This window comes from Rhyacophila brunnea, unplaced genomic scaffold (genome assembly GCF_057557595.1).
Source record: "Rhyacophila brunnea isolate RB1 unplaced genomic scaffold, BYU_Rbru_1.0 scaffold_44, whole genome shotgun sequence".
NCBI classification, from domain to species: Eukaryota; Metazoa; Arthropoda; class Insecta; order Trichoptera; family Rhyacophilidae; genus Rhyacophila; species Rhyacophila brunnea.
Window position 1 is genome coordinate 660,106 of NW_028233109.1, and position 23,467 is coordinate 683,572.

The 23,467-nt window shown below is 26.1% G+C and overlaps 2 non-coding genes and 1 pseudogene across 2 annotated transcripts; 1 reads left to right on the forward strand and 2 right to left on the reverse strand.

Annotated features, from left to right (window-relative positions):
* The first annotated feature begins 4,092 nt into the window (after nt 1–4,092).
* On the forward strand, nt 4,093–4,165 carry TRNAK-UUU (transfer RNA lysine (anticodon UUU)). The gene has a single exon. It is a non-coding gene; the product is annotated as a tRNA-Lys (tRNA).
* Nucleotides 4,166–10,522: 6,357 nt separating this feature from the next.
* TRNAP-UGG (transfer RNA proline (anticodon UGG)) lies at nt 10,523–10,594 on the reverse strand. Its single transcript has one exon. It is a non-coding gene; the product is annotated as a tRNA-Pro (tRNA).
* Nucleotides 10,595–18,157: 7,563 nt separating this feature from the next.
* On the reverse strand, nt 18,158–19,567 carry LOC147066635 (uncharacterized; annotated as a pseudogene).
* Nucleotides 19,568–23,467: the final 3,900 nt, after the last annotated feature.

The window sequence follows — 23,467 nt, forward strand, 5'->3', positions numbered from 1 at the left end:
AAGACCTTACATCAATTACATTTTTGTATGTATATAAAAATAAATACGATTACTAGATTATAATATTTAATCGATAGATATGTTTTAATCTGGAACAAAATTAGCTGCATGTTAAAATTATTTAATATAAATCGCATTTACATGGTTTCTGTTTGTATTTTTTAGCAATAGAATTATCAATTTCGCCTTTATTATATCCTTATAAATAGCTTAAGAAACAATATTAGAGCAGTATTCATGTACTATAGATGCAAAATGATAATATTAGCACTTTTTTTGTATTTACGATTGTAAATAAATCATTATTTTGAATTTTCATATTCATACTTTTGGATTATTTAAATTTATTTCGGATTAAGTGGTTTTATGTGCAATTTATTTGCTTTTACAATTCAGTAATTACATAATTTTGTTTTAAGTATCAAAATTGATTTCAAATAAATTGTTTGAATTGGTATAAATTAATAGATGATGTATTTCGATAGTTTTTATTTTATTTCAAGTCACCTTTAGCATAAATATACCTTGGCTATTCTTTAAAGATTTTATCCAATTGTGCAAGACAATTTTTTTACTTAACTTGATTGAAATAGTATTCTGTATATAAGGTTTACCATATCGGAGAGATATTTTTTTTCTTTTTTTGGCAATAAATGTGTCTGGTTTGTACTGTAAAATATTGAGCAGATTTATCTACATAAAAATATCTTAGATAAAATATTCTAAGATAAAATAAAAAAAATAACTATATTAGACTATTTAAAACGCTATTTATCAAATTTATTGAAAAATTTATAAATATTTTTGCAAAGTTAGATGATACATATCTGTAAATAAGAGGAAAGAATGAATTTTTTGGATTACTTAACATCATTTCTTGTGATTTATATCTGATAGAAGACCCACATATAAATTTAGAACTAGACAATTTTTTTTTATTTGGCTGGCGTATTTTTTTATCCTTGATGTATGGATTTTTAGCTGATGATAAAGGAACTATGTTTTAGAAAGAAATTATCCAGTCAAAAAAATGATTGTGTTTAAAATCAATTGTTTTAGCCCATGAAAAGAAAACCTTGTAAATAAACAATAAAAATTATTTTTTTGTCATGTAAATATTACGTCGGAAAATTTTTAGTATTAACATAAAATAAAATAATTTAGGTAATAGATTACAATTTGTCTATTTGAATTCAGAGTGTTTTAGAATACCTAAAAATAGCTGATTATATTAGAATAGAACAATCTATTCAAATTCTAATTTTAATCACCTCTTTAAGTTTACAATCCTTTGTCTTCTTCTTTTTTAGGGTATTTATCTTGTCATATTCTGCCCGAGATTGCTACTTTTATTTACTACTGTATTTTATCGTTTATATAGATATTTTATTTTTGTTCATGATAAAATTTTTAGGGAATCTTTTGAGAATAGTTCTAATCAGGCAGTTGTATTGAACGAATTACATATAAACGATTTTAAAAATATTGCGTTGCATAACTAAGACATAATCATCTCAAATCGATTCATTAATATACAAATAAGAGCTGCCTAATAATATATTGAAAAAACGCAAAGTAGTCTGTGTATTTTGCATAATTCTGTAGATATAATGCCACAAAAAAGAAGAGTACTATAATTTAGAGCTGAATACACATGAAGTATGAAAAATTAAGACAATATGTTGAATATAGGAATATATCGTCATAACCCGTTTCAAATTTTCACAAAAATATCATATAGTAATATAATTAATTTTTTAAAATACCTGCTAATCTAAAATTTTGAACTACTTACTCTGATATCATCTATTTACATGCATACACAATTAAGGCAAGTTTAGTCATATGATTTAAATTGTAATTACATCAAGATTTAAATGACAATTATGATCATTCATATGGTTTAGGTCAATATCTATAAAATATTTCTGCATGATAAAGTTTTTAGTAGTACAGTTTATAAATAAAATTATTTTAAATTGACAAAAATTGATTTTTAATATAGTTTAGTCACAAAGCCTTTTTTATTCATTACATATAATATATTTCCATCTCAGCCTCTAAAATAACTAAAATTTTAATTTATTAGTACATTGATCCGACATGGTATATTACACTCGATTCTTGTTTCAAGAATTCCTTGATTTCATAATGCTCATATACAACACATGAAATACACATATTGCGTATATATTATTTTTAAATTGTAAAATAACAAACAAAATCACAATTTTACTTAGTAATGTGCTTGTGTTTGATTGTCTTGATTTTGTAACTCCGAGTTCTGAGTAATGAATTTAAAATTTTTAAATTTTCTCGTAAAAGACTATTTATCTATTAAAACTATTTTTATTCTGTTTACAGGAAGTTTTTTATCTTTATCATGATTTTTTAGTAATTCCAAATATTGCTGGAAAAAAACTAAATCTGAAACTATAGAAGTTTTTGGCAGTACAGGTGTATTTTATAGTATACAGCAGAAATTTTCTGACTTATTTTTTTTTAAATTATAATTGTCCAATGTATCTAGCAGCACATGTATCCTTTGATTTATATCTAAATGGCGGATATTTATCAAAAATTAAAATTTTGTAATCTTGGCATTTTTCATGTCGATCTTCTATTCATTTTTTAGATTAACCAGCTGGTCAATAAATTTAGACTATATTTGCATATAAAAAAATATACTTTTAGCGATTTAAATTTGTTCGATAAAAACTTTAGTTTGTAGATGAAATTGATTATCTAATTAAAATTTTTTATTTATTCATCAATACAATATCCTATAGCTCTTCTTCTTTAAATAGTTGTTTATTCAAGTATTTCACCCAATTATATTGTTTTTGGGATGATTTTGCCTCGGTAGACTTTTAACTTGTTAATATACAACTTATGATATTTTATGATCACCACTATCCTATTTTATGACATATGGTATCATACGTGTTAAGGATTTGAAATTAGGGGGATTTCATTAGCTAATATATCTTTTTTTTATTTATAACATTAATCAGATGATTTTCGCTCGTTATTTCAGTTTCTTTAAATATCCTCAAGGGTTTTTATTTTAATAATGCATAATTTTATCTTGCGGGTGGCGAAAATTATATTTATGTTTTTATTCTAGTATCTACGTTTATTACTGTTATTTAGTTCTATTTTTTTCTTAAATAAATATCTTCTGATTGATTGTAATTTTGTAAGCTAAATTTGTTTGAGAACATAAATAATTTGAATACACTTTAATAATTCAGGATGCTTCTGCTTATATTTATATCGAAAAAAATCTTTACATCTACTTGTAAAGTGATATATAGCTTTATGTATTTCCGTAATGTTGGCATTTGACTTTTCTTCAAGAATCATGTTTCTATATCGATTAAAGAAAAGGTAGCCTATTCCTTTGAATTTACACATTCGATTCTTAATCATTTTAAAGATCTAGATCTATTGATAATTGATGTTAATATTGATTCATTTGTTTTTATCACAAAAAAGGATTGGAAACATAAGTTTTTATGGATATATAAGACTTGAAGAACAAAAAAAATATGATTTGATTATATGTATATTTATTTATGAGTCAATTTTATTTTTAGCTGTTTAATAATATTCAAGTAAAACTTCTGAATGCTCTTTAGAACAGATATGACTATTATTTCTTCACAAGTCACCATCTCCACAATATTTCTCAATCCACCTTCTTCTTTCCAGACTTATTGTTATGTGCCTTTATCACCCTAGTGTTTGTGCATATGCCTCAGTTGGTATTCCTAACTCCTTAATATGCGATTTATTGGACAAAAACGTAATTATATATATACATAATAATCCAAACGCTATTTTTTCATTTGAATTGGCATGTTTGCTCGGGCAAAACTTTGGATTACTCTATATTATAGATTTTATGTATATTCTTTTCAAGCACATAATATTTACAGTCTTATAAAATACATATCTAAGTTCAAGACTAATACATTCAACTCTTTTTCTATCATTTAAGAACTTATAATGACTTTTTTTTATTATATACATGTTGCCGCTTATAAACAGAAAAAATAGAATTTTATAGTTGATAATATATTTCTCCATGCCTCCTTAGCTCAATCGGTAGAGCGTTCGGCTTTTAACCGAAAGGTTGTGGGTTCGATCCCCATAGGGGGCGATGTTTTTATAATTCGTACAAGATAAATAAATTATTTATGAAAGAAGAGGGGCAATCAATTAAATAATCTACTGAATTTATGAACAGAAGACATAAAATAAATTTAATAATCTTCAAATTATAAATGCGATGAATTTGGATTTTCGAATAGCCATAAAATGTTTCTAAACTTTTCCTGATACGAGATTACAACCTGTTCAAGAAGATCTATACTTTTTACATTCAATAATTTTATAAATTTTTTTTTTCAATTTAGGACAGGGGGAGGTATGGTTGAGTGGTTTATAAGTCGGATCTCAGTGTGAGGGGTCGCGGATTCCACTTCCATCCACCCCACTAATTTCCAAACGAATTTACTTTAAAGAAAAATACCCAAGTGGGCGGCCAGTGAACAATAAAAGATAAACCCTAAAGCATTGACAAGCCATGGGAAATAGGTGGTTGCTGTATAAACCGTTGAACTGTGTCTCCAGAATGAAAAAGATCCCACACCGTTCAGTAAGGACATAGGTAAGTGTAGATTGTGATTGTAACTCTTAGCGATGAACAGTAGACAGAATCTCATTCCCTCCACATAATGACTGCCGACTATGAGAAAGGGTCCAATCCACGGTGATTACGGGTGACAATGAGTGCTGGGGGAGTTCCACAGAGAGACGCATCAGTTAAGCAATAGTTCCTATTAGTTTAAAGCGAACTTTCTAAAAGTAATAGAAGTAAAACATAAATAAATAAAATAAATCCGATTATAATTTTTTTTACAATTTGCTCTTTTAATATTATTTTTACCTTACAATGCTGAAAAGGTAGTTGTTCAATTTTATATGAAATACCATTTAAAAATATTGTGCTGTACATAAAAGGGGATTAATAGGCCTTTAATAAAATTTTAAAGAAATGCTGATTATTGATAAGATTAAATTAGTTCGCAGTAGCAACAATGGCCATTGTAATTTCCACTGCTTGTTTTTTTAAAATTTAAGTCGTTATAATTACAAATATAGTTCAATATGCCATCTTACGCTTAAAATATGTCTGATAAATATAATTAAAATAATTAAATTTACAGGTTTTTTTATATCTTTAATTAGTTTCAAGCCATTTCTTTTTTGTCATTAAATTTATACCCTGTGATGATAATACTAATAATTTTTGAAGCAGAGAATTTAAAGGCAAACACGAATATCTACGCTATTTTTGAAAAATTAAGACTAGCAAAGGATCATATAATTGAAAGAGTTTTATCAAGTGGAATGGAGATTGCAGAGCATGATATATCCATAGGTATTTTTGAGAAAAACATTATAGACACACACATCCAAATCAAAATAATAGATGAAGAAAATGAAAATATCCTTGATTCTAGATATAACAAAAATATTATTAAAGATGATTCAAAAGAAATAATATTAAAAGCTGATAAATCCGAATCCATACGAAGTTCTTGTTTTAATGAAGAAAATACCAATAAAACATCCACAAATTATCCTGTTGTAGATGGGCATGTCATGTGTAGAAAGGAAGTGATACGTGATGTTTTAGGAGTAACACTTACAGAAACTTTATATAATCTATACAACTTCCATAAAGTATATTTGAAAGGAATAACAGTTAAGGATTCATCGGGCAAAAAGATAAAGCCCATAATCGATATTTTTGTTTACCAAAAACCCAATTTAGAAGTAAGATACGTGGATTTAGATTACTTAAAAAATACAGATGAAGTTTTAGGCCAAAACAAATGTAGATATGAAGATTACAATTATGAAAATGTGGTTCGAGATAAAATGCTTCTGTGCAATACAGATAATGAAATCATTCTGAGCTTACTTAAATCGCAAGTTCTTTATTTTAAAAACAATACAACTAATATAGTATATAGAATTATAAATGTAGAGAATTGTATATATATCGAATCCATAAGTGATTCATTGATGTATAATAATAGCGCATCTATGTACTTGAGTGATTCAATAAAAAATACAGAAATAATAAAATTGATAAAATCTTGTAAATTTTACAATGAAAGGGCATTGATAGATGCCTTCACAAATCAGATTTTAACAACAAATATAAGTTCAAATTTTCATTTATTCATCAAAGAAAGCACGAAAAATTTGCGCTCTGTTTTATTGGATAATTTTAAGGCTCTGCTATGTGGATTACCTGATTTTAGTGATCATAGAAAAAAATATAATGAGAAACTACATAAAATATATCAAAGTATAACAGAAAGAGTCAGCCATAAAAGAAGAAAATTTGATAGAAATATTCCTGATATAAAACAAAATTCATCATATCTAGACATTTATGAGCCCCCTAATATTAACAAATGCCCAGCTGGGAGTTTAAAAAATATTATTTTTCCTAACCCGAAAAATTAAAAATGATGCTTATAAATTTATTTTTATATTAATAAACCCTACCTAGAGATCGCACTATTTATTTTTGTAATTTTAAAAATTCCAGGACTCAATGCTTATTTAAAAACATAGTGAAGGTTATGAATACTATAAAATATTAAAGATATTTAAAGGTGGTTAACTTTATATAATTAAAAAGGTTTAAGTGTTTGAATATAAAGTAAATGGCGAATAAATTATTTTTATAACATTTTTTGTGTTACTAGATGGGGCTGTATTTAGATGAATAAATACATAATAATTGCGTTTAAACAGACATAATATCTTAATTTACAATTTTATTTTTTTAAATAAAAGTTAAACGGAATTTTGAATTATGTTTTCATGAATTTAAGCTCTATTTTTAAGGTTTAAATTTACCTTTTACTTAAGTATATATGTTAATTTATTGACATAAAAAGTACATTTTGATTTTTTTAAATACTTTATATCCATCTTTACACTAAAATAAAGCTACCCCACTGATATCGATTACATTGCTTGACATATGCAGAACGTATTGACTTTAAAGTAGCCTATATATGGCCATATCACGATAGTTATTATTTATTAAAATATTTTCCTGCACCTATTGTCTATTTTAATGCCTATAAATTTATTTTAATTACCAGCATATTTTATAAATCATGAAAACAAAAAAAAGAGTGAGGAAGTCAATTTAAATTGTAAAAAATCAAAAAAATGTAAGTATTATTTTCGATTATTTATATTTAATGTGTGTTATAAACGCCTTAAAACTTATTTTTGCTACCGTTTTTGATTTTTTGTTTAAAAATTTAACAAAAACTACTAAACCGCTCTAAACACTTGAATAATGTAACAGAAGTTGATTTCTATGAATTTTACAGCCAGAAGCCAAATATCCGACGAAATTTTTGCATTTACTTTGTAATTTAAGCTTTTGTATTATTTTTTACGCCCTTACAACATTATCTTAAGGTTAAAAAAGGCTAAAAATCATAATAACTATAAAATCATATAAAACCAAAATTCGTAGTTGTTTATACTATAGAGCTGCAAATCTCAGAATATAAGGAAAATTTATTTGTCTTCTTTTCCTTGTAAGCCTCCGTGTTTTTTGTCGGTCCAAATAGATTATATATGTATTATGTGTGTACAGGTGTTGGATTTTGTTAACTGTAATATAGGATCCATTGCACAAAAATTAAGTTTAGACCATATAAAATTCGGCATTAGAGATCTTATAGATTCTTTGGCAAGTTGTAAAGTGGTCTTAAACTAGATATGTCTTTTAATTTTTTAAAAATATTTTTCTTTATACAGAACACACTTATGAACCTTTGTTTTTATGGCAGCTTTTTTTTTAATTGACTTATTGTCGAAAGTACGGATATGTATCTACAAACATAAATTTTTTTTTAACCTAAAGCCATAGTCATAATGTTATTTGTAATCACATTCCAAATCTTTGAAAATTTCCTATTATAAGTGATTATTTTATTCTAAAAACCAAAACACTATGCATAAGAAATAAATAAAAATAAATAATTTATTTTATATTCAAGATAAAAAAAACCTTTATTTACTAAAGAATAAAAGCTTAAAAATGAAAATGCCAGAATATTCAGGTTTGCTTGTCTTAAAAAATGTAAAATTCAAGAAAATTGTCATGGATTTATTACTGGTTGTTTTTTTCTGTTGATCTGCTGCTTATAATGCTTATCTATATATTTTGTCACCTAGTTTTAGATTAATAAATATAATTTATTTCTAAACATGATTTAAAAATCTTGAAATTATAGATTATGTTTATTAAATTTGCTGCTAAATAAATTAATCGTAATAAATTTCTTGTAAATAAAAAAATGTATTTTTTTCTAAAATTTATGTGAACAAATGAAAGAAAAACATCCAAAAATCCATAAAAATTTTAAATTATAAAGATTATTAAAAAAGATTCTGTAGTATAAAAATACCAAAGAAATATAATATTTTTAAACGTGTAAAAATTTATTGAAAATTCTTTGTTCTGAAGTTTGGTATATAATATAGAAAACCTAATTTTCTTGTTGATTTAGGCTTATTTAAGAAAGATTTTATAAAATAGATCTGTTTCTGTTCTTATACATAACCTAGGTTTACATAATCCACACAATATAAATAAATAAAACAGACACCTAAAAAAATTGATGAAATTGCCTTTAAAATTCTAACGCTTCATAATATATACAAATAGCAGATATTTAGAATTGTTTAAACACAAAACAACTTTTATGTGTTATTACAGCTTGATTATCGGGGTAGAAGACTCGCAAAAACACCCGTTCATCTAAAACTGCGCTAGTTGTAGTGGTTTTATATATCCATGCGAGAGCTATTCTTAAAAAAAGAACAAGCCAACTTGATACAACCATTTTATATTGCGTCGCAAACTAAATAAAAATAAAAATTGGTAAACGTCTGTAATGATGATATATATTAATTAATGTCTATTAAAATGTATGTTTTAAGACAATATGCTAGGTAAAAACAAACCAAGCGAGCTATTATAAAAATAAACATTCTGAAAATTAAGAATAAGATGAAAAAAATACAAAAAAAAATAAAATAAAGCTAAAAAAGTTGGTTTTTACAGTAGGCTATCTTAAAAGAATTTTGTAATTTCTAAGTAATTCAAATTGATCTTATTTATGCGGTAAAGGTAATTTTTTGCTTTTTATAGTTGTTCAAATAAAACTTTAGATTGCTCTATATAAAGGATTTGGTTGTTGCTTCTTTACCCCTCATCATATTTACAATCTTCCTCGATGTATATTCTTCTCTCAAAACTTATTAGTTCAAGCGTCTTCCTTAATCCTATTGTTTATGGGTATGCTTCCGCTTTAGTTGGTATTCCTAACTCCTAATATACGAGTTATGATATTTTGTAAAAAAAAATCCCAAGTTTACTTAATTCAAAACATTTTATAGAAAATAAAGTGTCATTGTATTCCATTAGTATTCTGAAGTTGTTCTTAAAAATGATTACCTATAGAAAAATTGATTCTTTTGAAACAAATATATTTTTAATGCATGCATGGGATCTAGTGAAAACACAAGATCATAATATGTATTTGATAAAAACTCGGAGTCATAAACCAAATCGAGGCATATATTCAAACTATAGGATTGAAGAAAATTCTTTAACTAATCGGACTTGAAAAGAGTAGAGGTATATAAGAAGATGCAAGAGAAGAGGATAAATCCAAGAGTTATATAGGATGGGCCCACGAGAAATCAATCAAATTATGGTGAAAAGAAAATTTAACATTTTATACCAAGATTAACCCATAAGTAAAATTTTTTTTTCTGGAATTTTTTTCACATAATTTATTTTGACAATTATTGATTTCAGCTTGAAAATTAGTAATTGTTTAGAATTTATAATTTCTAGTCCATAACATGGTGATTATCTGCAGAAAATATAAAAATAATTTTTTCAATCGCCCACATCTATAAGATAAATCACATCAAGAATTATCCTTTATAAACCAACACTATTGTTTACTCGGTTTTCAGCGTTACTAAAATTTTAAAATAGAACTCCCATTGTATTTAGTCATTCATCCCATGCAATAACATTATAGTTTTCAAATGATAATACTTTATAATGTTTACAAGAATGAATTTTTATAGAAAATAAAATTATAGTCCATACATACCAAAATACATGATAGTATAACTTGCAAAATTAATATTTCTAGTTTAGGACCGAAATTCAGTGTAGATAATATAATAGTGGATTTAATTTGCTGTGAGTTCTTTACCAGAGTATATATGATATGTAAAAATATCTTAGACATACTAGATTCATATAAAAGTTAGATTTCTACTAATTAAATTATTACCTTACTTTCGTTTTTAATTATTATACAGGTATAAGCTCAATAAATAATATAATGCTATTTTGTCCAAAATAAGTTGGACAAAAAGTGGGCCACGCCAGGGCTCGAACCTGGAACCACTCACACCCAAAGCGAGAATTATACCATTAAACCACGCGGCCTTGGAATCATGTACAACGTAGTATATATATTACGTATTTCTAACTTCAATATTTATATAAAAAATGAAAATCCAAACAATTGAGTACAATTGGATGTATATTAACGAGTTGAGAATTAAAATGAAAGTGTTATCATGCATACAAATATTAATGAGGCTGGAAGATTTCATTTATAATTATTTAAAGTAAAAAATGTACTAGAAATTGTGTGAGTTAGACGAGTCTTAGCAGGCATATAATATAGTAGAATAGAAACGAGATTAAATGTAAAGAATATTAGAAAAAAAAACTGAATTAGAAGAATCATAATAGGATTAAGAAGAATTTTGAATCAACTTGAAGAGAAGAAGTCAATTTGGAAAATTACGAAGATAATCAACTTGGAAGAATCATAATATGGCAGAGAAACACTTGAATTAATAATTCTTGTAAGAAACATATGTATAGAGAGATCATTAATAAGAAATAAGCATAATAAGGTTGAGAAGACACTTAAATCAATAATTCACATAAGAAGAACATGCACTGAAAAAATTGCGAATAGAAACAACCAGAAAGATGCATAATAAAGTTTAGAAGACATTTTATCCATAAGTCTTAAAAAATATGCATAGAAAAATTTATGTCAAGTAGAATGATTAAACGAAGTGTTTATTTGGTCTGCTCAATAGAGCCCTCATATATTTCGCTTGGTTGAATAGAAGAAAAAAGCAATAAGATGAAATATGTCCTTTAAATATATTTAATCAACTTTTTTAAATACAAATATATACAATTGAGCGTTTGATAGAGTCATATAAAGTTTTGCTTCGTCTAAAATGTGGTATAAAATATAAATAATCTATAAATTTACAATAGCAGGAACAAAACTTATCAAATATTTATTGCTTATTTTTTTAGAATATTTAATTTTTATCATATAATTTTATTTGTTTTTGTGTTCGTATAGTGAATAAAAAGGTTAAGCAAATTCCATCTAGTTTAAATATGTAATAAACAGCCTTATGTTTGCTAAGAAAATTTCCATAATTAAAATAATGGGTACAAATGCTCGAATTTATAAATCCCCAGTTTATATCTTAATTGGAAGGTTGGGAAAGAATTCTTCAAGAAATGAAAAAATAAAATTATTTTTGTATATAACAACATGCAATGTAGGATGCAGTTTTCACCTATAAATATGTAACTTGGACCAATAATCTTCAAGCGATAAGTATTTTGAATAATTTAACATCCACATGCGTTTGATAACATCCAATGCCTATAAGATTAAAAAAATTCCTTTTATGGTAAAATTCTTATGTGAAATATTTTGAATTATTAAAAAGGGATGATTGGATTATTGCATTATGCATGATCGTTTCTAGAGTTAATATCTTTTAACATAGTTTTTTTGTACGATATAATCAAAACTGGCCGATATAAACCTTAACAAGCAAAATCGAATAAATTAGCCCCAATATAAGCTTAAATATAATATAAATTATCTAGTATAACTACTATAAAATAAAATATAATGTAACTAAACATTGAACCCCAAAAGATCTATAAATGGATTTTAACACAATAAAATCACAAATTAATAATCAGTGATGCATATAGAGGACTAGCGTGTCATAAAAATTAAATATTTTTATTGGCGGATAATTGTATCATGAAATTATCATTCAATTATATAAAATACACCTAAGGCAATAGGAATCTCAGATGTCTTTAAAAAATATAAATGATTTCTAAAAAAATGGTTGTAGCAATATTTTTAGCACCATCACTTCGTATAAGATATGTATCAACTATATTTTTAATGCATATTATTATATCCAAAAAGATTAAAATCCTACGAATAAATTATATCTATTATATATAAAATACCAGATAATATGTTTTATATGATTTTTGCTGGTGTTTTATTTTTTTATACGATATAAATAACAATATTAGAGCTGAAATGCGTGTGCTTGAATTAAAAAGCAACACAACGATATATTCTTAAATTTAATATTCATCATTAGAATGTATTTATTAAAAACATAAAGTAAAATTATGTGCTAAAAAAGGAAATAGTCGCGCCATGCCTATAAATATCTTGAAATATATTGAGGCTAACAAATGATAAAATAAAAGAAGCAGAGGTCAAGTATTTAAAAACCATTCACATAACGTATAAATTATCCTAATAGAATTCAAATACATGAAATAATTAAAATTATTTCCTGTATTTTTAATTTTTTTGGGCTAAAATATGAAGTAAATCTTATTATGAACGATTTTACAAATATTTGGTGTATGTATATTTAAATCATAAAATAAAGATCTATGTTTATGTTTTTATCTCATATTATCTGTTTTATCTCAAAAATGCATGTAATTTTGGTATGTATTAAATCGACGTGGATGGGCATATTATATGAATTTATTTTAAAAATCACGCATTGCAAACTTTTGCGATGGGCAGGGATTTTTATAATAAAAATAAAGGTAATTTAAAATACTTATCGAAAATAATTTTATGTTTTATATGAAAGAAGTTGCGCTTACTATTACAGCTACATCTACATTAGTCAATATGTAACTTTTTTTGCTTATTTTTGAAATATTTAGATTAGAATGATTTTATATAACAACGGAAGGTATATTAAACTATATTCTACAGCCTGTAAACATTCTAAAACATTATTGAACATTTAAAGTGAATTTATTTTATTGATGGGTTAATTTTTGATTTGAAATTTATATTTCTCAAGCAGATTATGTGATACCATCCTTGGAATAAACTTTATAAATACCTTTTACTGTCTATTTTTCAGCTTTATTCTCATTGATGCCCCTTCTTCAGTCAAGAATAATCAGTTCAAGAGTCTTTCTCAATCCTATGTTTTTTTGAACATTTAATATGCTTAAATAATTATAATTTATAACCAAAGTAATTTTAGATACATAATGATGCTTGAACTTATCAAAAAGATATTTATAATTTTCCTTTTATTTTTACATATGGGGTGCCCTTTTTCCATTGCATTTTGAATTTAAATAGGCGAATGCTAACGAAAGCAATAAAATCAACCCACATAAATAGAAAATTTTTTAAAAAAATAAAAAAAATCAATTATATGCTGGGACACCATAAATTATAGATGGTTGGCGGATTTTTTAAATTTTCTTACACTAAAAACGATTTTTTGTGCATCCTGTAAGTTTACCCCATAATAAAACATTGCATAAATAATTTATATGATCGTAGTATATGATTTCAGTGACATTTTTTGGACTATCGCTGTATTAATACGTAAAATTCACAAGCAAAACAATGCAATCTGGATATTTAAGTATAAAATGATAAATTTATACAAAAAAATGTATATTCCATTGTTCTTCCTGAAATTTATATGTGTTATATCAGCTGTATTTTAATAAAACTAAACCGTGGAAAAAATTAAAACAAACTTCCAGGGTTTTTAAAACTAAAGAACCACAATTTAAATCTTACTTTGCTCAAAATAACAAAAAAAATAATCTTTAGGATTTATAAATTCTTAAATTTATTACGCTCAATTAAAAAATATTATACTCAATCTCCCATGTCTTTATTTGTGTATGTATTTCTAGGAATTTTTTATTTTTAATAGTTTAACATATATCCATATAATCTTGATTCAATCAATTTTCCTCTTATTATAATGGAAATGAACACACTTTTCTTGATTTTTTACCGATTGTAATTTTTTAGTTTAAAATTCACCTTTCTTCTAGTCATTATCGCCTCATTATTAGATGGCCTATCATTGAATATACATTAAAACACCAAATATTTAAGTCTCTATCATTTAAAAATCGCTTATTAAAACGTATAATCTTTTAATTTATTTCCTAATTTTCATTAATATAGTTGAATTTGTCTTTCTCTTTTTTGATTTTTCAAATGTAAAACATCAGAATACTCTATATAATAGACATGGTTTATACTCTTGCAAGTACATCTTATTAAAAATATTTTTACATGCCCATTCTTTTTACACGAGTAATTAATTTCACAATTATATGATATTGTTGTGTGTGCGTATGCTTCTGCGCTGTAATAGATAATTTCAATTTATTTTAATAATACTTTGGATTAAATTATATTTTACCCCTGTTTATCAGAGAAAAAATACAAATTTGTAATTGAAAATGGTTAATTTTTTATCGATAATTTGATTATCATAGTCAAAAGACCATAAATATTATAAATTTAGATTCAAAATATAATTTTCTCAGATTATTAAATTTTACCAATAGTTAGATCTACATGTTCAATGCTACTTTGCCATCTCGATTCAAATTTTAAGCGATATTAATTTTAAATATTTTCATAGAAGCTCTATAAGAATCATCATGCATGTTTTGAATGTTTAAAATACAAATATAAATCGTTTTTTTGAACTCCTTGTGTCCATTAAAATTCTGAGCTATATTTTTTTAGAGATTTACCAGATTGTATTTATATATTGCGACGAAAAAAAAAACAATTTGAGTTCGTTACAGAGTTTAATAGATGTAATACCAAAGATTTTACTAATAAATTTCTGGACTATTAGATTGCAATCACAGAATACATTTAATCTCTATAAACCATATCTGGTATAAATAAATAAATCAAATACTATGGTTTACTGTATAATTAATCAACCAGAAAAATTATTATTAATTGAGAAAGAACAGGTCACAGAAAGCTATTAACTCTTTACAGATGGCTTCTATGTGCCCAGTATGAGCATATATTGATTATAATTATTTGGGTCTCGTCGATAATTACGTAATATTAAATGGTCACGAGTGATAAAATTCGACTGGTTTAAATGGGGTTTACTTTTTACGATTAGGTCAACTAAAAAGAAAAAAATCTACAAGATTTTCCTAACTACACAAAAAGCTTTACCACCTAGCTTTCTAAAATTTTTAAAAGCCATCAAACAACAAATTTTTTGATTATTTTGAATGAACTGATAGAATAAATACATTAAAGGGCCACATTGAGGATTTATTATCTCCGATATGTCTTTGAAAAATAAAAAAATTCAAATAACTACGAATTTATTTAGAAATCTTTGCGCACCATAAAAACACCTTTGTATTCTTTTTTTTTGTTTATAATTAAAATCAAATCATAATAAACCAATACTTGGGCAGCACTTGTGTTGACCGAAAAAAATGTTCATTTAACACAACACAATCACATATATTAAAGATTATATTTTGCAAAAACTATATTAATTGTAGAAACATCATTTTTAGTGCTTGCACTAGCTAACACACGAAGAATAACAGACATAATTTTCTTTACAACGAAAAACATCAATAATCAATTCTTTATGTTTTTTTATAAACTATAATTTTTTATGGACAAGTATTCTTCTTCTAATATGCACAAAAAATGCAAAAAATTTAATGATTAAGTTATAATATATGTCTAAATATTTTGTAGATCTTTTGTTATTTTCCCATGTTTTGGCATATTAAAAGCCATCGATAATATTTTTTAATCAGTTTAATTAGTTTCATTGTTGAAACAACAAAATAAGCTTATATCCGAATACTAGAACTTTGCGTATATATAAAATTAACAGGGAATTATGTGGTTGGTTTTATGATGATCAAATCATTTTTCAGTTCAAACTTTTAGTGTAAAAAAATAGAGTGAATGTGAATAATTATAACCGAGTGATGCAAATTTTTAACTTCGGATCTTCAATTTTTATAACTGAAGGTTTAAATGCTCAAAACGCAAGGACACTATCAAATGATCAAACTGGTAATATATACTGCATGGTTGCTGGGGATACCTCCTATACTGGTAGGCCGATTAAGGCATAATAAAGGTCTCGGAACTTAAAATAGACTTGATTCTGCCATTCGTACAACATGAATCGATTGACGAACTTAAACCCCAAAGTAATCAAAGCCATTATTGGCATGATGGGGATGCTTCAAAGAAGCGGTGGTTCGATTGATGTGGGCAAATTAAACGCTGTATCTTTTTTGTTGTAAATGTTTAATCTATGAATATTTTGATTTATAAAAGCCCGCATTTACTTGATGGATTTTTTGCCTACTTTCAATTTATGAGTTTGAATTCGAATGCCACCAATCAAGGATAAAGATACAGTTTATGTGTTTAAAAATCAAGAATTAATAAAATCGCTAGTGAATGGATGCATATTAACAAAAAATAGCAAAAAAATTTACCGCATAACGATCATCTTGATCGTTCTTATTTTATTATACCAAGTAATAAACTCTAAAATCGTATGGGAGTGCGAATATATTCACAAAAAATATCAAGAAAGCTTACTGCAATAGAAGCCCCTTCATAATTCTACTTTTATCATAGTCAGTAATAAAAATACAAAGCGGGTTAATTTCCGACACAATCAAGTGAATAATAAAATGACATGCATGGTTAATTTAATTTTTAGCATTTTATAGTTATTAAAGCAAAACTTAGGATTTATCAGTGGAACACAGATTTGGCTGATACTCCTTCCCACCGATCATCTTTACAATCCTCTCAATACATATTCTTATCTGAAGCCTAATTAGACCAAGTGTCTATCCAAATCCCATTGTTTGTGACTATACTTCTGCTTCCGTTGGTATTAGTAAAACCTTAATAAAGAACTTATGGAATTCTGTAAATCTAGTGAATAGAGTATTTTTTATTTTGGGTTAAGTTTTTCTTTTTATAAATTCAATCTACTGAGATATAGACAGTTCATAAGTAATATTGAATGACTCCTTAAATTATCTTTGGAAACTTCCCATGATCTATCTTCATCAACAGCCCTTCTCCTCTCAAATGAGATGAGTTCAAGTGTCTTGCAAAGTGTGAGAGCTTGCATGTATGCTTATAACTATCCGGGATTTTTAACTCCTTAACATATTTTTTATGGAATTTTGTAACCACCCCATCACAAGACAATCAGCTCAAATGAATAGATTTTATTTATTTATGGGCTAATTTTCTTTTTATAAATTCAATCTACTGAGATATAGACAGTTCATAAGTAATATTGAATGACTCCTTAATATATCTTTGGAAACTTCCCATGATCTATCTTCATCAACAGCCCTTCTCCTCTCAAATGAGATGAGTTCAAGGGTCTTGCAAAGTGTGAGAGCTTGCATGTATGCTTATATTCATCCGGGATTTTAACTCCTTAACATATTTTTTATGATATTTTGTGACCACCCCATCCCAAGTCATCACATATGGTATTATTCTTGTTTTACATTTGTAAATTAAACCAAGTTCATTCCCACGATGTTATACTTCCTATATTTTTAATTCTCAACTTCAGTCAAGTTATCAAGGCTAGTATACCTATTTCAATCAGCGTAATCATATTTTCTTTTTTATCGTATAGAAAAATATCAGGTGTATTTTGTTTGATTAAAATATCCGTTTTTATTCGGGCAATAAATGAATATATAAATAATTACATATAAAAATTATTGTGACAATTATGCTAGATTCGAATAACCAAGAATTCGCCTTTTTGAGAAACTAAATAGAAAAAAAGTTTAATTTCACTTGTATATGGGATCAATAATCTTTCCATCTAAAATTTGACCATAGCCTATTAGTCTCCAGTGATTATTTACCTTTCTGCTGATAGCGATCCGTTCACCAAGCTCGCAACAAACAGGCTTAGCAATAGAAAAAACGGCTTCTTTATCGCCTGATATTTTCGAGATACACGCCCCAGTTGTTGTGCTACCTATATTTAGTAAATACTGCTCGTTTTCGTTTAATCCGGCGATATTTCCCTCTCTTGCACCAGCACCGGCCATTTTCTTAAACAATGTAAATTGAATTGTAACTTCACAAAAGATATTTGGCATTTTTCCGACATGGCCCATTACTTGACCAACAAGCTTATCTGATTTGCAAAAGAAGGGATCCAGAGTTGTTCCTACGCCAATAAGCCCCCCTGGAACAGCAATATCGAGGTTGTTTGATTCCGCCTTAAGTGATATTATTCGGGTAATATAGGGCTTACATAATGTTTTACCTCTTTCTTTAACAACTTGCCCGGGTCTTATTTCAATTACATCTCCTATTGAAAGACGACCTTTAACAAGCGACCCACCAATAATCCCGCCCTGAAGATTTTCCGCTTCACAACCCGGTTTATTTATATCAAAAGATCTAATAACCACCATTTTAGTTTGTGTATCCTTTTTATTATCTTCTTCATTTTTATTATTTTTAGATGTATTTTCTCGATCTGGCACTGGGATGTAATTAACAATGTAATCCAAAACGGCATCAACATTTACATTCAGTTGGCAGCTTGCAGGTACAACCGGACAATTTTCAGCTCGAGTACCCTTTAAAAATTCCGCTATATTTTCTCGATGCTCAATCGCTTTTTCACGTGAAATTAGATCAATTTTATTTTGAACAATGACGAGTTTATCAAGACCCATAATTTCAACAGCAAAAAGATGCTCTTGTGTTTGTGGTTGGGGACAATTTTCGTTTGCAGCTATAAGCAAAATAGCAGTGTCCATAATTGCGGTTCCTGTTAGCATCGTCGCCATTAAGACATCATGACCAGGACAATCAACAAATGAAACATGTCTTGTTAATTTTAAATACCCATTTGTCTTAAATCTATAACTATCGTCACTTTCTTCCTCTTCCATAATCTCTTTTTCAGAACTCGTTGTTGAAATTTCCTTTTTGGTATTTTCCGGTTCTGTATTTTTCTTTGACTGTGAACTTTCTAAGTTATTATTAGATTTACCATCAATTTCTTTTTTATAAACCATTTCATCACTATCATAATCTTCGGAACCATCACTACTGCCACAGCTGCTCTCATCAATAGATCCTCTAACCTTTAAAACAATTTCATTCGGTGCCAATTCTGTTCGACAATTCTTACAAGGAATGGATTCTCTCATCTCGCCGCTTCCAAAACTTTTATATCGTCCAGGTCGTGGACATTCTGTATTATCACAAACATAAATCTTAGAATTTGCATAACCAAGCTTTATAGTTATATTTCTTTCGAGCTCTGACTTGTATTTAATTGTAGAAACTCCACTTATTTGACGAACAAGTGTCGATTTACCATGGGCTACATGTCCTATCGTTCCAATATTTATTGTTGCTTGGTTACGCATTATCTTCGGATCAATCTCCGTTTGGAATTCCGTATTTAAACTTTTTATCTCTTCTACATCTGCATCTTTTTCTTTATTTGAACAATTTTTTACCATCTTCTTTTATACCGTATCGAATAATCTGGTTCTCTCTTTTTAAGGGGAAACAAATAATGATATAAAAAGAATTTCCGATATTAGAAAATTTACAAAACAATAAAATATATACAAATCATTTCTAACTATATGCAAATCGCGGATTTTATTTTTACATATAACAATTTATCATAAATATATCTTTATAAGCTTAAAATTCAAGTTTATTTTTGAAAGTTTCTTAAATTAACACTGTTAAGTTTCATGCTTCAATTTATGGAAATTTAAACTATAAATTGATTATAAAAGAAAATCAATTTATTTTTTTACATAAATATTTTAAATTTGTTTGTAAAATCAAATGTCTCCTTATTTTGCGAATCGTCAAAATTATGAGCATCGAAAAAATTTTCACTTACCTTTAAAAATTTTGGCTTCAACAATAAAAATATTTGACCATGAAAAATAAAAACTACCGTAATCCTTTCGACATTGAAAAAAAATCAAAATATAATTAAAAGTCAAATAAAAAAATATAACACTACAAAATTTAGAATCCGGTTTCAAGTGTGATTTAAATGCATAAATTCGATCTATTACGAATATATCTTTGCATGTGGTCACACATAAACATTCTTTTAGATTTATACATTGTATATGCTGCCTCATGAGGATATATTATATCAAAAACCTTTTTTTTGTTGCAAGTTAATTCAAAAAGTCAAAGTTATTTTTGGTATTAAATGTGTCAATTCCCTCAAAACTTGAAATTTAAAGATGATATCAAATTTAAGATTATATAAGCGAGAATAATGGATCTAGTCGAATTAATATTTCTTTTTTTCATTTATAAATGCCGGCAATTTACCATTAAGGATATTATTGAAAAGTAGATTTTTAGTACAAAAAAAATATACAGTTCTACTAAATCTGAACCATACTACTCCTATTTTTTTTTAAACTCTAATATAAAATTATAAATTTTTTAAAAATTCTGTTCACTTTTTTTTAATTAAAAACGCAGCCAATATATTTTATTAATTGAATTAGAAGTACTTAAAATACATGATCAAATTTTGCATAAAATATTTCTAATAATTTGATATTTTTAGTGAAATAATTTCACACGATACAATAATAAATTGTAATATCTTGATACATTTCACCAAATATGTCTATTTTAAAAAAACATGTTTATGCGTTCACTTATATTTTTTCTAGCTTAATTAGAAGAAGAATCTTGAAAATTTTAGCAATAGCATTTTATAAATTATATTTAAGTTTTATCTGAATTCTTAAGCTTTTTCTCGGTTTAGAAGATTTATTGCCAATAAAAAAAACCTAGCGGTTAAACCTTTTCTAATGCCTCTATTTCCTCCTCGAAAGTTATTTATTGCTATAAATATACTTCTATTGGTATTTTTTAAAACTGATTCGATGTTTATTTATTTTATAATATTTTCATTGTATTTTTATGCTGTCTAGCTTATATTTTTTTAATGTAATTTCTGATGTATTACAGGCTGTTCCCATAAGTTTATTTTTTTTAATAAATTAAATAAATTTTATGATATAAGTTTTTTTTTTTTTGAATTTGTCGTCTTCTTTTCTTTTATCGCATTTTACAAACAAAAAATCTGAATTTCAACCTTTATGGTGACTTATATTTGATTAATAGAAAAATATAAAAAAAATGGATGTTAAATATCAGAAATTTGTGCAAAAAACATACATTTACAAATATTATCTCATTCAGATTACATAATTTTATCTATTTACTCTACCTATATTAATATGAGTTATGGTAATTTTTTCAGGGTTTGAGATCTTTTATAAATTTAATACAGAATGTTTGTATTATTTTGAAATATGTGTTTTTTTCGGGGTTGTGGGATCTTCAATTTCTTTAGCGTGGATTTAATATTATGGAATTTTATATTTCCTGATGCAGAAATGAATTTTATACGTTTTGAACTAACATAGAGTCATGAATACTAACGATTTAAAATATTTTAAGGCGCTACTATAAGATCAAATCATAGTTTTATTGCGTAAAACATTTAATAATAATAATAAAAAATTCTGGAAGTCTTTACTGTCTGAAAAGCAATATAAGATACAATCAAAATTTTCAAAAAAAACCACGAAATTTTATTGTGGTTCGTTTTACTCGATGATGCTTGCTTATAATCCTAACAATTTTATTTTATAAATGGATAAAAATATATTGCTATGATCGATGAAACAATACTTTTCTTAAAGAATGCTTTTTTATTACATTAAAATCAAGTTTTCATGGCAATGTATATTTTCTAAAATTTAACTACATTTTTTTACATTATAATATTTAACTTATAAAAATTTTTATTACAATTTAATGCAATATTTTATAAATTTCACCAAGCAGTTTAATTATATTCAAGACTTCATTGTTAAAATTATTTTAATCAGAATAAAATATGTTTCAAAATTACAATATATTGTTTTTAGTAAATTCAATATTTGATCGGTAACATTTATTTTAGCCAGATATACAATAATTTTACAGTTACACTAAATTTTTGCATAAGATATTCCTATGAAAAATTATTATTATACAAAAATATTTTTTTATATTTTCTAATTTCAGCATTTTCCTACAATATCTACATTTAAAATTATTTTTTTGGAGATTTCATCTTTGTAAAACAATAATGCTATAAAAACCACTGTGCTCAGGAACAAATTATAATAATGAGCAAAAATTAAGAACTAAATCTATAATTCTTAGCCTATACATGCTAAAAAAGAAGGGAATCATAAAATTTCATCTTCAAATCAATTCAATTAAGAAATTTGAGCCACAGGTTCACATTTATAAGATATAATAAAGTGGTTGTAATACTATTTTGTATTTATACCGTTTCATTGTGTTTATAGGTGGTGGTTACAACATTGGTTTTTATGCATTTGCAATTTATAAAGGCTGAAAAATGTGAGTTTATAGTATAAGCAGACTGTTATTTTTATATAGAAAAATTGAAGTTTTTACAAATATTTTATCTAATATTAAACAACTTTAAAAGGCGTAGAAGAGGTATTTTCTATATTATAGTTTGTCTAAGGCTGCCTATTTGATCAGTTAAGTATTAGATATTATACAGAAGAACGTATAATTCGGTTTTGAGCATGTAGATCTTGAGCTTGTTTTCGAGTTCATTATACTAATAACTTGCATAGACTATAGAAAGCCTTGATGTTTATATATAATTACATGATAAGTTGCTCTATTGGTTCTTTTTTTGTTTTTCATACCCCTTACTTCGATAGATTTTTTGCGGGCAAACAGAGGTTTTTCTGTATTATTAGAATGTATATTTGTTACCATTGATGAGCAATTCTGAGGTGATTTTCAGCCCGTACATAGTTTGAGTATAACTGTATTCCAATACAAGTTTTACCCATCAAATTCAATTTTATAAATATTTATTGTTTATCGTACAACAAATAACAGACACATGGATAAATGCCTATATAGATATATAGATATATAGAATATTCCAATTTAAATTTTTTATATTCTTATGCATCACCAAATATACTGAAAAAATCTAAATGAAATAATAATATAATATTTGCGTTCCAATAATA